Genomic DNA, 18,486 nt, shown 5'->3' on the forward strand with positions numbered 1-18,486 from the left:
AGACTTAGAGTCATCAATGGTTGTCTTTCCGGGTGCTTTAGAAGACGTATGTTGAGAGGAATTTTCAGTTTAGAGAAAATGCTAATGGCAGCAGGGGCTGAAGAATGAGCAGATAGACAAAGCTACTGATATAGAAGCAGAAACGGCATGTAATGATTCAGCATTCATCATGAAAAGCAAGCATAAGCACAAAACAGATATACAACTGTCGACGTCTCCAAAAGTAGAAAAAGTTATGCTCCCTATGTGGATTCACATTTCTCTATGAAGGTAAAGGTCTGCCCATAGGACACATATGCACCTCAACTACCTCATAACACCTGATCTGGCAGACCAGTGCGAGCGTCTCAAAAATTCATTGAAGAAGTATGAGATTCATTCACCTCTTAAAATGAAAAATTGATTGACTGTTTTTATTAATTTAACCACTACAGGTGTTTGGATCGAATTTTTCAACCTATGAGGTATTTATCAATGGTTTATGTGCAGCCATTTTAAAACTTGGGCATATAAGTGGCCTACTTTTAGTGGTGAGTCTAAATATGTAATGACCTCCATCATTGGATTTTCATTTAGCTATATCCCTAATTAAAAAATCAACGATGTTTTGCATATTCAATGGCTTATTGTAACCATGTAGAGAGGTTTTAACTAGGCTGTAATGTGATTTTTGATGAAGGAATATTTTCTGTATTTTTATATTTTTTAATATTTTTTTTATATTCGTTGAGGTCCATTGACTCCCAGACATTCTGAATACACCTGCGGGCTTCCAGCTGCAATTCTGTACCCAGGACTGCTCGCAGCGTGCTGTGGACCCTCCCCCAAAACACCTGCACCCTCAAACAATGCCACATGGCCCCATGACATACGACCTGTGTAAAATCTTTCGCTGCACCAATCTGAGCCTCATTGGAATTGCCACTACTCGCGTGGATGAAAACACTTCCTGCCAGTCCTTGTCATCCAGCTCCAACCCATCCTCCTGCCATTGCCGTCTGATGAGTTCCAGTGGGTCCTCCATATTATTTATAGGCTTCTTATATAGTAAAGAGATGGTTTTCACGGGAAGATGTCCATCTAATACTCTATCCTCTAGAGGAGAGGCATCAGGAAGTGTCGTGCACTTGGGAATATGCGTGCGCAATGCATGTCGAACCTGAAGATAACGGAAATATTCACCGTCACACAGGTGATATTGTAGTTTAAGGGAGTCAAATGAGTGAATTGTACCATCCCCCCAAACATCCTTTATGCGCTTGATACCAATGAGGTCCCACTTCCTTTCGACTACAATAAACTTCCCAACCTCCCCGAACTCCACAGCGGGGTGGTGAGTGTGAGTATCCCCTCCCACTTAAGGTGCCTGTTGGCTGCATGCCACACCTGGATGGCATGTGCAGTGGGTCCTATGAGTGGAAACCTGCGGGGCCCAGCATAAAGCGCTCTGCTATAGTTGCCCCCCGGCAGTTGCCAACGGTCCATGGCATACCCGGGATAATTCGGGCCCCATATATCCCGTAATTTACTGCCGCTAACTGGGAGGCCCAGTAATATTTCTTTAGGTCTGGCAGTCTTATACCCCCGTCGTACCAGGGAAGAGTGAGCTTAGAAAGCGCTATGCGGGGTTTACCTTCCCAAAGTAGCTGTCTCTGGAGGGCCTCTATTTCCTTAAAGTAGGACGCGGGAACTGGGTCCATAGCATTCTGAAGTGTGTATAGGAACCGGGGCAAAGTCAACATTTTAAAAAGCACCGCTCTTCCTAAAAGGGAGAGCGGGAGCACCTTCCAGCGCACCACATCACCCCTAAGTCGCGTCAAAGGGGGGGCACAGGTTATTAGTGTAACAGAGCTTTGGATCTAGTGTGATATAGATACCGAGGTACCTAAAGCCCAATGGGTCAATTTGTATTGGGCAAGTATTAGGAACGACTGGTGGGTCACCCTTGAGGACGAAGAGAACCGATTTGGACCAGTTTATCGCAAAGCCTGAGTGCCTCCCAAAAATAGCCGGTACATCCAAAAAACAGATCTGAGACCCCCTCGGGTTGGTGAGTTAAAGCAAAATATCGTCGGCGTAGAGTGAGATTTTGTCCTCCCACACCGGAGCCCATCACATCCCGCATATCGAATGGTCCTGCCGGACCCATGCCACCAGTGGTTCCAAGGCCAGAGCGAAAAGGAGTGGGGACAAGGGACATCCCTGTCTAGTCCCTCTGCTCAGAATGAAGTCGGGAGACCTCCGGTTATTTACCACTACCTGGGCCAGTGGTGCAGAGTACAAAAGGCACACCCAACCCGTGAATTCCGGGCCGAAGCCCAGTTTCTCCAGCACTGCAAAAAGGTAGGGCCATTTGACTCTGTCAAATGCCATAGTAGCATCCAATGACACCAGCACCGCCGGCTCCTGAATTGTTGGGGTCTGACCCAGGGCCCCCTGAATTCGACGCAAATTGAGGGCCGTATTCCGGTGCGACATAAAGCCCGACTGGTCCAGGTGTATCAAAGTGATGATGACCTTGGTCAACCTCGTTGCCAGCAACTTCGCCAGGACCTTAGGCTCCACGTTCAGCAGCTAGAAAGGCCTGTATGACAAACAGCACACCCTGGGCTTACCCTCCTTGTGGATGACCACTAAGTTGATGATTCGCTGGTCATACAGAAATTGCCCCCTATCTTTGCTTTCATTAAACATAGAGCAAATAAATGGAGCAATTCTATTAGAACTCAATTTATAGATTTCTATGGGAATACCATTTGGTCCCCAGGCCTTGCCAAAGTGTACTCCTCTGATAGCCTGTGCTACCTCGTCGTTTGTGAGTGGGGAATCCAGATATTAATGGTTGTCATCCGAGAGCATGGGCAATTGGATGTCCCTAATCATCCCCCTATTGTCCTCCTCCGTGTACACCCCCTCCGAGCAATACACCCCACTATAATAGTCTGCGAACCTATCAGCGATAGCCTACGGGTCAGTAATCATTTCAGAATTCTCCCCCTTTAATTCAGGCACTAACCGCGACGCCCACTCCCTCCTCTCCAGCCATGCAATCAACTTTCCCGCGTTGTCTCCGTGCTCATACACCCTGCGCTGGGTCTCGCCACTCTGTGCCCTGGCTCCATCCCTCGCGAGACTACCAAACTCATCCTGCCGTAGTTTAAGACGGTGGAGACCTTCTGGGGTTACTGCCTGGGATATTTCCTTTTCTAGTGTTATCACTGCCTCCTCCACTTTCTCCAAGTCGGCCTGTCGTTCCCTCTTTTTCTTTACAATCAAGGATAGGAACTCTCCCTGAATAACAGTTTTGAACGACTCCCACAAGGTTTGTGCCGAGTCTAGTGTGCCCTGATTTTCTTGGAAATACCTGTCCATAGCCATGACTATATCTTTCTTAATGGTGGGGTCCCTCAGGTGCCACGGGTTGATAGGGACAATCTTGCCTGCAGTGACTTGCTCAAATTCCAGCTGTAGCCAGACCGGAGAGTGGTCCAAGATGCCCCTCTCCAGGTGCCGCACCTCCCAGATGGCACACGCCTGGGCGGCCGGGAATAAAAAGTAGTCTATCCTAGACATACTGTGGTGTGCGGACGACACGTGCATATACTGCTCACCGTTTAGGTTATGCATCCGCCAGCTATCGACTAACCCGATTGTATCCAAGTAATCAGAGAGCCACCTCTGCGCTGGCCGCAGCGTTCTGGTTGGATGTCCATCCGTTTCACCGTTAACCACAGCATTAACCCCTTGGCAGCGGGGGTCATTACCCCACGGTGCTGCGGGGTGGGGGGTGCGCACAGCCCCCAGTGCTCGTGACGAGCTGAGCTCATCATGAGCCATGGTGGCCGTGTGCTCATGACGAGTTGAGCTCGTCACGGCCACACCCGTTTCCGTGGAACACTCGCACAGCAGGGGAATTAGCCCCGCATGCAAGCGTTGGAGCCAATATGACAAGCTCAGCTCGTCATGAGCACACGGCAACCGTGGCTCATGATGAGCTGAGCTCGTCATGAGCATGGGAGGGGTTAAAATTACCACCCAACACCAGGGAGCCCAAAGGCAGAGTTAGAAAAATAGCACCCAAATCGCGAAATGTATCTGACTGTGGGCCAGGTGGGACATAGATGGAGACAAAGGTAGCTGCCTTCCCCTCCCATTGACCCGAAATGCCAATGTATCTACCCCACTGGTTGGACCATGTGGTGTGATTAGTCAGGGGAAAAGAGTTTTTAAGCAACATGCCTACCCCCGGGACCCTGACGTGAACCCCGGATGTGCTAGCAACTTGTAACCCCCCCATGCAGGGCCATGCACCTATTCTCAATAAGATGTGTCTCCTGCAACAGCAGCACGTCTGGGGAGTGACGTCTAATGAACTGGTTAACCATACCCCTTTTTATTTTGTCACCCAGCCCGTTCACATTCCAGCAAACACTTTGATCCCCGATACCATTTGACATTGAGCTGGTATAGAAGCATCACATTTGCTGCACTGTCTCCTGATGTTACAAACATGAAACAAAAACCAAACATACCCACGCATGGTGTGACCCTGAAAACTTGGAGCTCCGCCAACCCCAAACCCCTTCCCCCCTCCCTGCACCCCTGCTTATGGCTTCCGCCCATCCCCAACTGGCAATGGGCCTGTCACCCCACACTCTAACTCTACGAACTAACTAAAGGTAGTAATGAGGAGGAAAGCCAATGTCCCGTCTCCTCCCCCCAGCTCCCTGGTGAGTATTCCACCCCGAACCCGGATCAGCCCACACTTATCACTTTGTCCATGTGCTAAACAAAATAAATATCCGTGGGTCTAGCCCCACTACCTGACAGTTCTCAATAGTCGCATAGATCAAGTGGCCTCCATCATTCCAGCGCCTGCTGTCCGCCACCTCCATCATGATCACGCCCCTCTGGCCCACCTGGGGGACGGCTGTCGATCCAGTCCGAAACCACCTCCGGATTATCAAAAAAACAGGCTCTCCCCTCAGCTTCCACTTTCAATCGCGCCGGGAACATCATTGCACACTTTAATCCTTTGTCCCTAAGTTTCTTCTTCACTGCGAGGAAACTTTGACGTTGTTTCTGGACAGTTTGCATGAAGTCAGGGAAGAAAGAAAGGTGGCATTCTCGTACCGCAGGGCCGCCCCCCTCCCCGAGCGGGCCGCCTACAGGATAACATCTCTGTCCCTGAAGTTCAAGTCCTTCGCGATCATCGGGCAAGGCGACGCCCCAGGCCTGGGCCGCCCCCCCGGCACCCTATGCGCATGGTCGATTGTAAGGAAGTTACCCAGTCCCTTGGTCTTGAGGTAGTTAAGGATAATGTCTCGACGAACAGGTCCGGGGCCGGGCTCTCAGCTTTCTCAGGGACCCACGAATACGTATATTGTTGCGTCAGGCTTTCCCCTCGAAGTCATCCAGTTTCTTATCGGTCATGGCACTGGAGGCTTTACGGTCTCACACTTCCTGCTGGAGCTGCGCCATGTCATCGATTAAACTGGCAGTCTTTATGTCTAGCGATTTGATCTTTTCGCTCGCTTTTGTGATATACGCCAGATGAGATTGACCTCTATCGTGACCGTGTCGAGTTTATTGTCCAGGGACTCCATCTTCTGTCCCAGCGATGACTGGACACCGTCTATGGCTGCCATCACATCCAGCAGTGTCAGCTCAGCCGGCAGGCCCGAAGAATCTCCACCCACTGACTGGGTCCGTTTTGAGTCTATAGGAGAACCTTTAGGCATTGTGTAACGGTCCAGCTTCTTGGTTTGGATCTGTTTTGTCCCTCTGGAGGATCTGGACTGATGCTTGTCGACGCTTGGTTTGATCGACATCAGAAACGCTGCCCAACGGGTGTGCCGGCCCCCGGCTCCGTAGAAATATGGGAGGACCCGGTCCGGGCCCAATTCACCCGCTGGCTAGCACGATACCACCAAACGGGTGGAGGCCGAAGGTACAGTGTACCCCAAGCAATATAACAGCGTGCAGTCACACAGCTCGAAGTGACCATGCTGAGGGTGCAGATCGGGATCCCCGCCGGCCAGTCTGCATCAATGGTAAACCGGGCGACCCAGGGCCCACGTAGCGCCCCACAGCCAGTATCGAAAGGCTGAAGGACTGGAGGCTCAGACGGACGCCACACAGAAGGCCAAGCCAAAGGCAAGGAAGCGCATCCACAGGCCGGCTTTAGTAGCAGAGCATCGTGCATCTCCAATGCAAGAACAGACCGGCAGCGTGCAGCAAGGGAACTGAGCTGCAAAGAAATTTAGAGCGTCAAAGCTGCAGTGTAGCCGGCCCACAGTGTCCACCCCAGCCACAGAGCAGGGCAGTCATCGCACAGGCACCCAGCCGGGTGATCAGCAAGGCAATGGCATGGCCGCGTTGTTATCAGAGCCCCCTCTCCCTCAGCCAATTAAGTAACGGGACCGCCACGGTCTCAGCAGCTCCCCATCAGGCTCCCACGGAAACGCGCCGCATTCATCATGCTGCCGGCTCCCCCACACGACCACCATCATGGGCAGAACCGCATCCGCAGCTCCGATCCCCAGGGCCACCACCACCTCGTCCCAGGGTCAATCGGCAAAGTAGTGAGTAATGCTGCACCTCTATGCGGGAGTCCTCCCAGGCCAGTCCACAGGTCCACAAGTGGGGGGCAGATGAAAGCTGGCCACGCACCCCCAAGGCCCCGATGCCCCCCTCCACCTCTGCTGCAGTCTCACCGCCAGTCGCCGCCTCTCCAGGATCCTGTGGTGCTGGGTTATTCCACCACTGTCCAGGAGTCACATTCGAGGGGGCAGGGGGCCCCCACTGGTGCACCCCGCCTGTCTGTTGCGCTGCCGTCCGACCCCAGGGCCGCCACACAGCTGTCTCTTGTTGTCAGGGCTGACTCTGCGACTTCCGGTTTACAGCCCCGTTGTTGTTCACTTTCGTCTCGGCCGCAACGCTCAAGCGAGCCCCCGGCCTCGGTTGATCACTAGGCCGCAGCTGTCGGGCGGCGTATCTCCGGCCCCCGATGTCATAGAGGGGCCAGAGTCGCCGTCGGGAGCCCCGCCACACTTCCTCTATCAGGCGGTGGGCTCCGAGTTCAGGATAGTTGCCAGGATGATGGAGCCGGAGGATGGGTACCACGGAGCCGAGGTCCTAAGCGGCCATCTTGGCTCGATGTGTGGCTTCTCCTATTTTTAATATGTTTGATTTTAATGATGCTTTGTTGGTTTTATTAAGTCTGTATTGATTATTCACAAGGAGATCTTTGAATTAAATATGTAATATGACTTCTTGTACTGAGTTGTTAGACATCTGACAATTAGGATTATGGGGTTTGTATGCCAATTGTGAGAGTGTACATTTATGCAACTAGTGAATGTATAACTGATCCCAAAGGGAATTATTGTTTGACCTGACAGTCTATTACAGAGCCCAGACTCATTGGTCTGGGGCCATGCTCACTGGTTTGACCTGTACTTTTTATTTAACAAAGGAGGAGATGTAGAGTTGTGATATTATGTACGCTAGGACCCTTGCAGTTCTGGGCGGACTCTAAACAGGAATTACTGAATCTGATGGGAGATGTTAAGGTGTGGTTATAAAAAGTTATGATGCAATGCGTGCATTGTGTGGCTTTATTCTGAGAAATAAAGACATCTCTTACAGAGCCCTGTGTGTGGCATGTACATTTGAATGCTCCCTGGCTGGAGAAGACACTAAAGTGTACAGGTCATGACAGCAAACTATTTGTGATTGCCTTCCTGCACATAAACAATCATTAAAAAAAAGTACACTCTCCAACTTCTATGTATGCTGCACAATGCACAACACATAGGAGTTTTAAATCGCCATTCTGGTTTGTTTATGTGCAGGAAGGGACACACCCAAAAAAGTGCTTGATGCAGAAATCAAAATATTAAAATTTATGAAGGAAGAATTGCCCTTAAGAGTTGACAGTCCAGTCTGTTCAAAGTGTAATCGAGGAAGTAAAAGGATCAAACCCACTCCAAGATAATTGCATTTTGCTCGGAGTAATTTTTCTTTGAATCAAAGCAGAGGGGTCTGATGAAGGAAACTTGTTTCGAGCAATCACCCAATCAAAAATAACCGCAGAGCAACTCAGCTGCATCCTTGTGTGGAATATTCTGCAAATCTTCTCGTACATTAAGTATGACAACAGATTTCTCACTCCACTTAAACCATAGAATTATGTGGCTGTAATTGTCTTCTCTTGACCAGCAACACGCAAAACAAATTTATAAATCCAATTCTGAGGAAAGTTTCAAAATGTTATACTGATGTGATCTTGTAGTATTCAGCAAACCTTGAAAGAAAATAATGCTGTAAAGCAACAATTGATTTTAACAACTCCACAGTAGCTTCAGGCCCCATGATGGTTGATAGAGACATGCCAACTAGCGAAACAAGGAATCGCATAAGTAATTGCCCATTGTAACTCGAACATAAAACATAATACATATATGCTTCTATATACATATGTTGGAATGAGGAACGTGTTGATTATTTTCTTTACATTTAGGAAGGGATACCTGGGCTTTATGCGCAATCCGTTGCAGGAAGCTGCAGGGACATGATGTGAGTTTTAGGGTGTAAGAGATTTTTTGCAGTGGTTTCTGGAACATTATTTGTGATTCACTTGGGCCTGAGGGTGAACAACCTTTAAAACAAAAATTTTACAACGCACTACATTTACAACGCGGTCATTACAACGCAAACTATTACAACGCATTGCGCTGGGGGGCGCTTTAGGATATGGAATAAGTTTAATTTTCTATCCAACACCTTTCCTACTGTCCACGGGGACTGGAGTTGGAATAGAAAATTAAACTTATCACTATCCAGCACCTCTAAGCGCTATGCGTTGTAAAGGTTTGCGATGTAAAAACCGCGTTGTAAAGGCAGGCCTTGTAATAGCCTGCGTTGTAACGTCATACATCCGGGCCTGAGATAGAGCTAAAGGTCTTAATTATATTTCGGATCTGATAAAAGACACTTTTGAAAAAATGACATGGCTACTAAGATACTGTTGATATTTACAAAGGTAGCCTTGCTTTTTTAGCAATGGGAGGCAACATGAGTTCAGTAAACGTTATTATTTATCACAGGCTGACAGTTTTCATCCTCAAAATATTATCCAAATGCAAACAAAGTTCAGACCGGGTCTACACACTGCGTGATCACGTGCTTCAGGAGTCAGCTTGAGTTAGCTGATAGAGACATCACTTTCACTGTCATCATGCTGGTGTTTTTCTCTCCCAAGGAAGCTTCACCGTGCTTGGGCTGGTTGTAGTTTGCCGCTTCATGAGTCTGCTCTTTGGAGCTTGACGGGGGCGCTTGACAGAACAATCACCATCTTTGCCTCCCTGGCTGAAGTGGTTGAAAACATCTATTTCTCTTAGCCTTTCCCTGACAGAATCCTCTTTGAGACTCTCAGCGGCGCCATTTGTATTCTGTTCCATTTCAGTGGCCGCATCCTTTTCATTAGTCTCCACGTAATTGTGCTACGAATGATCGCTCATGGCACATTGACTTTGCAGATTGTTCTCTTAGGACTCTCTCAATTTATGGATCTCACACAAAATATGTTAAGGGGTTTTAGTTCTATTTGTCAAATACTAGAGGACGTCCCTTTTCATGCTGCGCTAAATTCACTTCATTTTAAACAAGCACTGGTAAAGACACGGTTTTGACCTCACTTGGCAAAGCGGAACAATGTTTAATTAACTTTCAATTTTTTATGCAAGCATCCACCATAATAATAAAACACTAAATCGTACCATCACCTAAATGCAACAGCAATATGCTTGGTATAAAAAAGTTAAATGAAACAGAAATTAACCATCCCATATAATTTTAATAGAACGGTACAGGTACTTCCTTGCAGGGAAATGCACTTAGAACAGGTATTGAACCCGTTTTTCATTTTAGAGCACATCAGAAGAACATGTGATTCTTATTGCTGCAAAGAGAAGGTAAAATATGCTTTTAATTACAGTAGTTGAAGGCATAGTTTAAACACAAGGATGATTTAAATAAAATAGGAAAAAAATAAGTAATGATAAGAAAAAAAGGTCACTAATATGTACTTCCAGTACAAGTCAAAGTAAGCCTGTGTTTTATGCATTTTCTGTAAAACATTACCTGACTGACATGTAGAGAAAAATCATAATGCATAAATCCAATGGACAGAGTATAGGATTCATGTTAATAAAAGTCTGGAATACTAAGTGGCCATATAAAAAGGATGAAACATGCAGCCATGGCCTGTGCAGGTAAGAGCGGTGGGGCCGAGAAGGAGGGATTTCGATGGAAGGTGATCAGGGAAAATTAAATAAATAAGTAATTGTCTGTAAAAATCCCCCCCCCCCCCCCCACCACCACCAAGCCCCACAGCTCTACCCTAAACAGGCCACTGCTGGAAACATGACAACATTGAAAAGGGAGTACAGACACTAATATCCATCAACATCCTAATTTATATTTTCCCTCTAATAGAGCAAATGTGGGTCTTTGAAAACAACTAAACAGGGTTTCCACATGGGTCTTTTTTCTCCACTAATGGGAGTATATGTAGGGTTACAGGATACCTTATGTGTTTATGCTGTGGTGGACAGAAGCAAAATGTAATTTTTCAGGTCAGCATAGATGACACTAGCTAATCATATGCATAAAGACTTTGCTGTAGAAAGGGCAAAAGACTTTGTCACTTTCTAGATCAGAGTTGATGGCTTTGTGCTAACCCTTAGCCTAAAACCTTTTCTGGAAAAACAAATGTTTGAGGTGAGCAGATTCAGAGTGTCACTATTGTTGTAGTTTACTCTATGTAGAAGCTGCTGTCCACCTAATCTTGAGACCTACACATAGTATCTTGCTTCCTTTTTTGCATAATTTACTCAGCACTCCAAACCTGAGAGTGTATTGTTTATATATATATATATATATATATATATATATATATATATATACACAATTCCAGAAATCCAGAAGAACGGGTCGCACTCAACAAAAGCGTTCGTTTTCCAAGTTTCTTTTTATTTTATTTTTAGTTTCTATCTTTTAAAGGCATTTCACAAGACAAACAAATCAAGGATGGAAAAACGTGGTTGGACATCAAATATTCTGGTCTGGCGACTATTCCCCCCAATGAACAAGGTGGCAATCGAATCCAGAAGCTGCAAGGCTAGAGTCGAGAATAATAATGAGGTTTAAAACCAAGCACCCCATGGGTCTTAATTTGGATGAAGAGATGCATGTCCATCTATAATGACATTGACTAATATAAAGAGAAATTGGAACCCTTTATGACTCACCATTGGCACAACAATGCTACTGAACTGTTGTTTGAACTAGTGAATTGATTGTCATTGATAAAATGCACTTCCTCCATTAATCATAAACATTATCCCAAATCAACAATAACATCACTTGCGGGAAAGGGATAAGGTTATGTAGAAAAGATATTGTTTTGAAAATTTACATTTGTAGAAAATAGCAATGTGAGTGGTCGGTATATAACTAACATAGAGAAATCTGAACTAGACATGTGATGCAAACCTTGAGGCAGGGATGTTGCTGGGTAAGTAAAGGGCACTCTGCCCAATATATCAAGCAGACACTCAGTTGTAAATCTGCAATCAGTTTCAGTGTTGGCAACAAATTAACATGCCAAATGAACTATCACGCTAGATGCGTGAAATGCGCAAAATCGATGAATGTGTACGTATGCGCAATCCGATTGCAGATATATGAATTACTACTCCCTGCAACTCATCACTGCTGACAGGGATGCACACACATGCTTTCAAACTGAAATACAAATTTAGAGGTCCATTAGGATGGCAGACGGACAAAGTCCGTCCGCCATCCTGTCGGGGGCCGGTATCGTCCGCCACAAGGGCGGAGGAACCGTGCCCCCAATTAGGATGCATTCGCCACAGTGGCGGGTGCATCCTGCATTTTTTACATTGCGGCGGACGGTGCTTGAAGCACCGGCCGCCGCAATGCAAAAAATGCATGTTGCACATTTCAATGCACAACATGACAGGCACCGCGCAGTGCCTGTCATGGTGTACATTGAAATGCTGGGGGGTACCATAGGTTCCCCCATGTGCACCCCCCACCCCCCTTCACCCTGGGGGCCCGCAATGGGCCCCCAAAGCAAAGACCGTATGCCTTTCCGTGGCGGCATTGCCACCATGGAAAGGCATTCCTTACCGGCCATCCTAATATGGCTGGCGGTGTCTGATAGACATCGTCACCATATCAGGCCTTTTTCGCCGCGGTCGCAAGCCGACCACGGCAGGGGGAAGAAACGTGGCGGACGGGCAGGGATGTCGGACGGTTTGCCACCGCCTGCATGGCGGTGGGGATCCGTCCGCCATCCTAATGGACCCCATAATTAGTTGAACAAGTAACGAACAAACTACAATGCCCATAACGCACTAGAAAAGGTTGGAAGGTGCTAAGGTATAAATAGAGAAATGGAAAAGGGACAAATGTTAAAGACTACCGTGAACAGGAACATTTGGTTCGAAACGGGTAGGAGAGATTTGTGATCTGCAATAAAAACAACTATCAACCAAGAGGTGTGCCGCGACCTTAATTCTTTGTGAAAGATATATATCTATATGCCAATGCGTATTGAAGAATGAATAGGTGTATAAGAGTCAGGATAGATGATTAAGTAGGTGTGTGACTGACTGTATAACTAACTGATTATTTATGTCTTACTTAATGCATGTGTTAGCGACTGATACAGAAATTCACACAGTTTAGGTTGTCAGTTGTTGTGTAAGCAGTTGCATAGGTTGGTAGCAACTAAATGAGGATCTATATGGGCTATTGATTGGTTGTCTGAGTATCTGTATGGATGCCTGATTGTCTGTGTGGGTGGGTGGGGGGTGTGACTCTGTGCATAGATGAGTGAGTGGATAATTCACTGGGTATATGTGTTCAAGTCGGTATCTGTGAAAGCCGTATGGCTGGGTGAGTGTGTGTATGGGTGTGTTGGTGAGTAAATGGATGCCTCAGTGGTACATCCGTGAGTAACTGCATATGTGAAATGCAGTATATGTGAGTCTTGGCCTGTATAAATGACTATTTGTGAGAGTGGCTGATTGTGAAAGTGCCTGTATGGATCAGTGTGTGCTTGTATTAGTTATTGTAATAGAGTATAAGTATGTGTTAGTATATGTTTACATAAGTGAAGTGGTATGTGTATAACTGTACAGGTGAGTAAATGAAAGTGTGATTGATTATTTCCGTTACTAACTAGTTGTGTGAATAACTATGAATGAGAGGCAGTGTCTGAGTGTCTGTATAGATATGTGACTGGATATGATAATGCTGTATTGATGGCTAACTATACATATGAGTGACTGTGAGGGTGAATGAATGGATTTGTGTGTAGACCTAGGAATTAGTGAGTGGACATGTAATAACTGGTATTGGTGTGTTCATGGTTTCGAAAATTATAGTCTGTATTTTGGAGTGGGTGTATCAAGTGTTATATTAGGGTCTGATGAGGTGCATCAGATTTTCACATGGATGATGTCATCAGTGATGTCATTTGAGATGTCATCAGTGATGTCACTGACCATGTCATGAATGATGTAATATGTGATGTCATCAGCAGTGCATTGCGGGGGAGCGAGTCATAGTTAGCTCAACTAACTATAACCCCGGAATTTCTATCGTTTTGTATGAGTGAAATGTCCAACTAACTATAACGTCCCTAAAACCTAGTGTTTTTTCAGTGAATTTCTATGGTTTTTTAAATGCTAATTCCTAACTATAACGTCTGTAAAACCTAGGTTTTTTTCAGTGAATTTACAAGGTTTTTTAAAGGCTAATTGCTAACTATAACGTACCTGAAACCTATGTTTTATTTTGTGAATTTCAAAGGTTTTTTAAATGCTATTTTCTAATGATAATGTTCATTAAACCTATCTTATTTTTCTGTGTTCTTTAATTATCATCCCATTCTCAACCTGGAGAAAACTGGAGAAAACTGCAAATCTCACCACTCTTCCATCGATAGCTTCCGCCAACAAAATTGCCACAAATGAGAGCCACAACTAACGCTAATGATATGCAAAGCAGGCGCTCTCGTGCAAAAAAAATCACGAAAACACCACTTTCCCATATTTTCAACAACCAGCCAAATCTGCAATGCAATACAAAGAGCAGACGATAAGCCGAGTTACTAGTAACAAATTAACATCAACCCTTAACTGGTGTATGGAGGTCGACTATCTGCTGCGCGAATTAGACCCAACTCAGAGCCACATCTAAAGACCAACATGTGATAGAGCTACTGAACATGCAGCTCCGACACCCAACAAGGCCACAACACCCAGCGCCACCACCACCAGAACCTCCCCCTTGGACCACCCCCGCTACTACCACTGAAAACCAGGACAACGGACCTTCCCAAAATGCCATATCCCCTCAGCCACACAATAGCTGAATGTTGGGAGATGTGGCAACAAACTATGTATGAAGGAGGCAAGTTCCCCATCAATAATAATGCACACAATGCCAAGTGTAACTCTGATGTGCTGCACAGACCTCGCTATGGAAAGCACAAACCTCTCCATGTGGAGATATACTATTGATACTTGTAGTGTAATGCACAGTGGACGCAACCATGTTACCTCAGGCAGTGTGGAAGATCTCGGTCATGTAGCTGTGTTGTCCCCCCCTGAAAGCAGAAGCGGAGTGGGCTGGTCCAACTTACGCCACTCCAGCTTAGGAGTATGAATAAATAGGCCAGGCCAACGAGTCTGCAGAGCAGCGGCCCTCACCCTGGCACGTAGCTGCCGCCATGACCGCGGGCCTCCTCCACACAAGCCCCCTGCGAACCCAGCGGTACAGCACCGCAGACATATGTCTGTATCGACTACTGCCTTCGAGCTACACTGTGAACAGTAGGGCTCACAATTCAGATGCAGTGGCGATTGCAGATGATGCACTCCAGTACGCAAGACACGTTGCTCCCTGCGCGGGCCACACAGACCACGCATGCTCGCAGGCTGCACACACACACTGAGTGCTTCAGGTGCTACTAACTCACTGCGCCATAAGTCCTTGCCACGTGGCCTTATCAAGGCAGAATTCATTAGACAAAAGACATTGCTCCCAGTGCGACCCGCCCGGACCACGTATCATCGCAGTGTGCACACACGCTTTGTGCTTCAGGTGCTACTAACTCACTGCACCATAAGTCATCGCCACGTGGCCTTTTTAAGGCAGAGTTCATTAGACAAAAGACATTGCTCTCAGTGCGGCCCTCCGGGACCACTTATCATCGCAGGGTGCTCACACGCTGAGTGCTCCAGGTGCCGCTAACTGCGCAGCTCAACTCAACACCACATGGCTGTGCGCCCATTTTGACCGCTGCCTCCTCCCTACACTGGGGTTACACGGTTCACAATTCAAGATTAGTAGCGACGAAAATTGTGTAAGAGACTATAATGGGTTAAGAAGACCAAATGCTCCCAATCTGTGCAGCTCAAGTCAACGTCACCTGCCTGTGGGCCTTTGCTGACCGCTACCTCCAGCCTACACTGTAGAAGACCATCGACACGTGGTGCCAACTAACCCTGTTCAATACAAGCCGATCCCACATGTGTAACTGTGTCCTGAGTCCTGAATGGCAGCGACCCCAACTTCGTGGCAGTGACCACAGCACCAGACTCCCTTTGATCAGTGACGCATATTTCCATATGCAACGGCGGCGACACCACTAACCCTCTTTAACACAAGCCGATCCCACATGTGTAACTGTGTCCTGATTGGCAGTGACCCCAAGTCCGTGGCACCGACCACAGCACCACACTCCCTTCGATCAGTGAGGCCTATTTCGATATGCAAAGCGGTCGACAAATAGTCCCACTAACCCTCTTTAACACAAGCCGATCACACATGTGTAACTGTGTACAGAGTCCTGAATGCCAGTGACCACAAGTCTGTGACACCGACCACAGCACCACACTCCCTTCGATCAGTGAGACATATTTCGATATGCAAGGCCGGCGACACGTACTCCCACAAATGCTCTTTAATACAAGCTGATCCCACATGTGTAACTGTGTCCTGAGTCTTGAATGCCAGTGACCCCCAACTCCATGAGACAACCACAGCACCATGCTCCCTTCGATCAGTGAGGCATATTTCAATATGTAAGCTGGCAACACGCAGTCCCACTAACCTTCTATAATACAAGCTGATCCCACATGTGTAACTGTGTTCTGAGTCCTGAAGGCCAGTGACCCCAAGTCCGTGGCATCGACCACAGCACCACACTCCCTTCGATCAGTGAGGCATATTTGGATAAGCAAAGCCGTCGACACATAGTCCTACTAACCCTCTTTAACACAAACCGATCCCACATGTGTAACTATGTCCTGAGTCCTGAATGCCAGTTACCCCAAGTCCGTGGCACCGACCACAGCATCACACTCCCTTCGATTAGTGAAGCATATTTCGATATGCAAGCCGGCGACACGTAGGCCAACTAACTCTCTTTAACACAAGCCGATCCCACATGTGTAACTGTATCCTGATTCCTGAATGTCAGTGACCCCCAACTCTGTGAGACAACCACAGCACCAGACTCCCTTCGATCAGTGAGGCATATTTCGATATTCAAGCCGGTGATACGTAGTCCCACTAACCCCCTTTAACACAAGCCGAACCCACATGTGTAACTGTGTCCTGAATCCTGAATGCCAGTGACCCCCAAGTCTGTGGCACCAAGCACAGCACCACACTCCCTTCGATTAGTGAGGAGTAGTTACAGATTAAAGACTGTCGACAAGTGGTGCCACTGAACCTGCACTACGCAGGCCGGTGGGGCCACCAACGTATGCACATGGCTGTGGGCCCTTCCTCATTGCTACCTCTGGCCTACACTACGGTCAGCACGCCTCACAATTCAGATACAGTCCCGATTCCACATGACATCGTCCAATAGGCAAGACACATTGCTCCCAGTGCAACCCGTCCACACCAAGCATCATCACAGGCTCATACAGAAGCAATGCTTCTGGTACCACTAACCCTATTTAACACAAACCAATCCCACATGTGTAACTGTGTCCTGAGTCCTGACTGGCAGTGATCCCAACTTTGTGACAGCAACCACAGCACCATATTCCCTTCAGTCTTATTTGTTGCTCTTTTCTTTAAATACATTTTTTTACATGTAAATCTATACACGACTAAGATTCTTCTTTGTCCAACCGACTAAGATTCTTCTTTGTCCAACCGTACAGGGACACTTCCGGGCCCAGGAAGGTTGCTGGGGGTATGTTGGTAAAGTGGGAAGGGGGTGCATTACCTGCTTATGCGGGAAGAGGGAGCGTCAAAGGGGTATCTCTAACATAAAGAACTGTGATATGTTTTCACAAATGCCTCGGACAGATGCCAGCTGACGGACTGAATCACAAAATGATTTTTAATACTTATGTAGTGTGAGTTCTGAACAGTTTGCACCCAGGCTCGCAGACGGACAGCTGCGGCCCATGCGTTCAACTCACAGACGCAGTACTATGAGCCATATGCGTCATTGTAGCTATCCCTGCCCTGTTCCGTAGTACGCCATGCCACGCCACTCCGATTATGTTCCGACGTTGTCCCCACATATCTACCTGTCACAGGCGTACTTGCTGTTGGTGTGCAGGTCAGTGGTCTTGTTCTCAACATCTCAAGGCCACTCACTGAGGACAGGTTTGCACACACACCACACTCATCCGGCACATGCGTCACAGGCCATGTGACCACGCAAATATAATAGATCGACAACGTCACATCCTTTATTGCTGACTAGCTGGCGAATGCTCCACGGCCCTCAACCATGAAGACTCCATGAAAAGTTGCGTAGAAGGTTAGTCGCACCCTCAGCTGTATGGCCGTCAGCGGACTACCAGCCCCTTGGAGCGGACTTCATATGCATAGGGTTATTGCCACCCAAACTCATTTAGCCATCAGGGGCCTACCACCACGTGGCACAGACTTGAGTTCCGTAGGCTTAGCAGCACCAAACCCTGAGGTGGTCTCCGCCATTGACAACTCAGGACTCAGTGACATGTGGGAGCTCCGCCGGGCCGCGGTGTAGCTGATGTGGTCTCCATTCAACCATTCAGGACTCAGCGACATCTGTAAGATCCGCGTAAAATCTAATGTGGTCTCCGCCATTCATGACTCAGGACTCAGCAACACCTCTGAGATCGACAGGGTTTGATGGGCACATGGAGTCCGCCCACTGCTGCAAACTCCGCTCGCACCAGGTAATTATTTGCTCATGGATGCTCAGAGGCGACAGTCTCTCTCTCTCTCTCTCTCTCTTTCTCTCTCTCTCTCTCTTTCTCTCTCTCTCTCTCTCTCTCTCTCTGTCTCTCTCTCTCACTTCCCTCTCCTCACTCTCTTTCTTACTCTGTTCATTTCTTTCCTTCTATCTCTCTCCCTTCTCCCTTTCTC

This window comes from Lissotriton helveticus, chromosome 4_1 (genome assembly GCF_964261635.1).
Source record: "Lissotriton helveticus chromosome 4_1, aLisHel1.1, whole genome shotgun sequence".
Taxonomy (NCBI): Eukaryota; Metazoa; Chordata; class Amphibia; order Caudata; family Salamandridae; genus Lissotriton; species Lissotriton helveticus.